The 5,302-nt window shown below is 36.2% G+C and overlaps 1 pseudogene; it reads right to left on the reverse strand.

Annotated features, from left to right (window-relative positions):
* Positions 1-397: 397 nt before the first annotated feature.
* LOC140847032 (F-box/SPRY domain-containing protein 1-like) lies at positions 398-4,286 on the reverse strand (annotated as a pseudogene).
* Positions 4,287-5,302: the final 1,016 nt, after the last annotated feature.

Consider the following 5,302-nt stretch of genomic DNA (forward strand, 5'->3'; position numbering starts at 1 on the left):
ATGTATGTATGTAATTACATGTGTATGCATGTAAAACAATATGTTACTGTTCAATGTAAATATTGCTACTCCTTATTACTATTCTGCTACAGTAGAGTGGGTAAAGGGATAAGCCCAATGTATATGTCTGACTCATCAGCTCACTAATACAAATTAATTAGAAAATAATCCATAGTTCAATTTTAACCAAGTTTTTCATCAATTTTTAGTCAAGTTCTGAAAGCCTTTATTATTCACAAAACATTCACGTTTATACTTAATTTTTATTTTAATCTTATTCCTTATTTTTATGTTTATGTTTCATCACAAATAAAATGTTATTTGTATTTATATATTTATTTTTATTTTGCAATTTTTAATTGAGATATAATTGACATATAACATTATATTAGTTTCAGATGTACTGCACTATGATTTGATGTTTGTATACATTATGAAATGATCACCAAATTGTCTAGTTTATATTGATTAACACACAGTTACAATTTTTTTCTTGGGATGATAATTTTTTTTCTTTGTATGAAGTTTTAATGAATTATGAGCCATTTACCATTACAGACTTTAAGCCTTAATATTTCTTCTTTCTTATGTAAAACCAGATAATTATAACAGCCTATCTCAAGTATGACAGAAGACCATAGTATGAGTAATAGTAATGTTTGTTTACACATCTGCATGCTTGAACCAAAGAGAATGCTCCCAATTTCCCAACTCAGCAAAGTAAATTCAATGAAATTTTTTCCGGATCATAGTTTCAGTTGAAATACAATGAATAACCTCTTTGCCTTTCAATAGCACTTTTTATCCATCACACAAGCACTTTCCCATTATTTTCTCCTTTACCCTCAATATTCTTGTGAGGTAGTGAACGGAGGCAGCAAGAGTTTTTTTTTTATTTTGCAGATAAGAAACTTAAGGTGAATTTAGAACTTAATCTTGGCAGCATATTGAAATCTAAGAAGTTTTAAAAAATCTGTATCTCAGACCAATATTAGAATCTTAGGGAATGGGACTTAATCATATTTTTCAAAACACATGACTCCAAAGTACAGTTAAAGTTGAGAACCACTGGTTTTGATGATTTATACTCAATCTTCAGGTTCAACTGTCTTCTACCTAAATGCTTTTTCAGCACTAACGATAAAGAGATTGCTTTTCCTGGAACATTGTAGCAGTTTAATATTCTGTACAGCTACTACTTGTCTCCAGTAACAAACTTCATCAGGTTATAAAATGAAGGCTTTTCATTCTCCTGATGCTCATCCTGAACTTCCATTTTATACAATTTGCAAATGGGATATTAGGGAATTTATATCTTTGAGCTAAGAATGGTTATTGTTAAATATTTAGGCAATTATTTGATTCTAGTTTCAATATGCAATAACCACGTGTTTCTGTTTTCCATTCAGCACCTCCAAAACTTTGTCATATATGAATAATCACTAATAAGACAACACAGAAGTTAGAGACAAAATTCTCAGCAAAAGCCCTTGGAATTGGCTATATCACAACCTGAAAAAGAAACAAATACTTAAAGTATTTTAATGTTTTCTAACTAGCTCAGTCTTCATCTGAACCAGTTTTCTTAAATGTTAAACTTTGCCAAATGGAGTTGTTCTACACCAAGAAAAATCAGTATCTCTAGCAGCTATATTGTCTAAAACATTTCACACATAATTTCACTCTGCACTATTAAACATGGTTTCCAGGCTTCTATTACATGAATATCAAAAAGGATCTTCAACAGATTTCACCTTTAAGCAACATATCAAACACACAAAAAATATTTGTAAACCTGTCAGGTGGTAAAAATAAATCTTTGTTCTTTGACTGAAATCCCCTGCTTCATAGTATTGATAATCTTAACTCTCAAGTAACAACCCAAAAACCCTAGACAGCTGCAGGCTGTCCCTAAATTTGTTAGATTTAAAACAAAATATACATACAGCGATAACTTAAGATGTACAAAGATGCCACTTGCCTTAATCAATTCTTATCACAAAGATGTATCTGCAGTCATACAATTTATACTTTCATATAGAAAGATGTTTGTTTCTTGTAACAAAAGAAAATTTTAGTTTGCATGTTAGATTATTAATTTGTAAAACTATTAGCAAAACGAGATTTATTAGTCAAAAATTCAGAATGGGAATTAATGTTAAGCTCCTCTACAATGAAACCTTCAAAGTTGATGAAACCCATCTGAAGTTTTCAGCACAAGGTGTTTTATTTCAGTCCCAAGGGGACAATTATCTATGAGATTAAGAACATTCTTAACCTGGGTTCAGATTGACACTGTTTCAGGTGGATAAGTAAACATGTTCTTGATAACCCCAATGAAGAGTCTGAGGCTTAGACTGCTGCATAATGTAAACGATATAAAATTTTTAAAAATTTATAATATCTACAATATTATAAAGCTACAAAATAGAAGGACCATTAACCAATCCTTTTCCTAAGGTCTGTGACTGACAGATTTTATATTTGAGGCCTATATGAGCAAATGGCAATGCTCTGTGTTGTTATGAGACACTTTCTCAGGAAGCCAAAAAATAAAATCAGATGCACATTCTTATTACTGATAAATGTATGATTAGCAATAGATTTGACTTCCCTCAATCATTAGCCAGAGGATTGAGGAATCTTTACAATAATTTTGACCCTTAAAGAAAAAACAAAACAACCAGACTGTAATAGCTATGCATACTGTAAACCAAATACAAAATGAGCCAATGCAACATCTCCTCTTAAAATCCCCTTCTTTGTAGTTACCCAACTGTCCCTAAATGTTATTGTAATTTTGTACCATGTCGTGGTTTTTAAGAAATTGAACTAGAACAAAGCAATCCCTTTGTCCTGTTTGGTTTTTTTTTTATACACATATTTTATATACAACTTTTAAAATAGCTGCACAATTTTACATCTCACTGCTAGAGAAGTGCAGTCCAGGCAGACCATGCTTCTCAATATATTAAAAATATTAAATAAAACCCAACCAGTTGCATACTTTTCTAATAGTCAAGCTGGTTGGAAAAGAGGGTCTGGAGAAAAAACAGGCAGTTGTAAAATAGGATCAGTCTTTCTTCACAAACATACTACTTAAAAATCTTACTATTTCCTTATCTTATCCCTTTTATAGCATCTCTAAAATCTCACCTTAAAAGTTGGAGTCAACACATTGTTAACTTAGAGACAAAATCTGCTGCAACATGCATATGTCAACTGCCCACTCAACCAATTGCAACCCTGAGGATTTTTCTGGCCCAATAGAAAGAGGAAACACTAAGATAATCTCTGCTGTAGAGTTGTTTCTCCAGTTAACAATTTCATGTGTTTTTCAGGATGTTTCTTGGGCATGCATGTATGACACTGTCACTTCATGATTCTACTTTCCACAAGCAGATATTTCCTCAACTCTGTCTTTCATCACAAGAAAGCCACTGTCATCCATCCAAAGGTTTCCCAAGGTAAACCAAAGTCACTTCTGTGTTGCCATATACAGCAGAAACCGCTGGATATAAGTCCTCTAAAGGCAACCCCCAGGAACTCATATCCTCGTTCAAAAGCTAAAGTCTTATCTTCCATGTCCAAGATGACTCAAATCCTTTCTCCTATCTGGTACTTTGGTGCATTGTTGCATTGTGGAAAACTGCCATTGACTTCTCCATTATGTAGTAGATTATTGTCCACCAGATTCCAGCCCCAGCTCTTGTCATCACTGCCCAGCAATGCCACATAACCTTGGCACTGCATGGGGGCTCATTTTGTGGCAATTCCAGTCACTGCCACAGTGCCCAGAGGGCCCTCCCACCACACTTCCCATGCATGGCGGCCCTCACTGAAACCAATTTTGGTCCTTGCACCATCAGTGCTCTGAGCAATCGGGTTTCGGTGTAAAGTGAAGCCATTCTTCTTAATGTAGACATTCCTAGAGCAGTCATTAGTGCTGAAGGCATGTTGGAAAGCACGTACCTTGGCCTTGTATCTGGGCAGGTTGCAGAGAATGTCCGTGTGCAGAGCCTCTTCTGCTAGGCTGCGGGCGCACAGGCTTCGCCACACCTCGCTGTTCTCATCGCTGTGCAGGCAGCGATACCAGTGCTTGCACACCAGGGTGCAGCTCTGCAGCTCGGACAGCTCCAGGTAGGAGAATACTAACTCCAGCACCCGGCTGGGCAGCCGGCCTCCGGCCCCCGCCAACCCGGAGCCCGAGAAGGCGCCCGAGCCGCCGCCGCCGCTACAACCCGCGCGCCCGAGGCCGCTCCAGCCCCCCGGCCCGGCGCCGCCATCGTCTCACCAGCCGGCCCGAGGGCCGCCGCCGCCGCTTGCCCTTGTGATGATAATTTTAAAGATTGATTCTTTTAGTAATTTTCAGTATACAGTACAGTATTATTAATTATCTTCACCAAGCTATACTTTACATAAGGATTTATTCATCCTTATATTTGTCGTTGTTTGTCCCCAAGACCTATTTGTCTTATAACTGGAAGTTTGTATTCTTTCAATCACCTTCACCCATTTTGTCTACCTTCAAGCCTCAGCCTCTGGCAGCCACCATCTGGTTTATGAATTTGTGTGAGTTTGTTTACTTGTTTGTTTGTTTCATGATTCCACATGTGAGATTGTATGGTGTTTTTCTGTGTTACTGATTTAACTTAGCATAATGCCCTCAGTGTCCATCCATGTTTTCTTAAATGGCAAGGTATCCTTTTCTTTTCCTTCTTTTCTTTATTCACTCATTTGACAATAAACACAGGTTTTTTTCCATGTCTTGACTGTTGTAAATAATGGTACAGTGAACATGGGGAACAGACGTTTCTTCTACATAGTGTTTTTATTTCATTTGGACAAATACTCAAAAGTGGGATTGCTGGATGATACGGTAGTTCTGTTTTTAAGTTTTTGAGGAGCTTCCATACTGTTTTCTTTAGTGGCTGCACCAATTGACATTCCTACTAATAGTGCACAAAGGTTCCCACCATTTATCTATCAGCATTTATCTATTGTCTTTTTTGATGCTAGCCATTAGAACAGGTGTGAGATGATATCTGATTGTGGTTTTGATTTGCATTTTCCTAATGATTAGTCATGTTGAGAATCTTTTCATGTACCTGCTGGATATTTGTATGTCTTCTGTGGAAAAATGTCTATTCAGATCTTCTGGCCATTTTACAATTGGGTTGTTTGTTGGTTTGCTAGAGAATTGTATGAATTCTTACTATGTTTTTAATATAAATCCTTTAGTAGATATATGATTTGCAAATGTTCTCTCCCATTCACTAAGTTGCCTTTTTATTTTGTTGGT

The sequence above is a fragment of the Manis javanica genome, chromosome 17 (genome assembly GCF_040802235.1).
Source record: "Manis javanica isolate MJ-LG chromosome 17, MJ_LKY, whole genome shotgun sequence".
Taxonomy (NCBI): domain Eukaryota; kingdom Metazoa; phylum Chordata; class Mammalia; order Pholidota; family Manidae; genus Manis; species Manis javanica.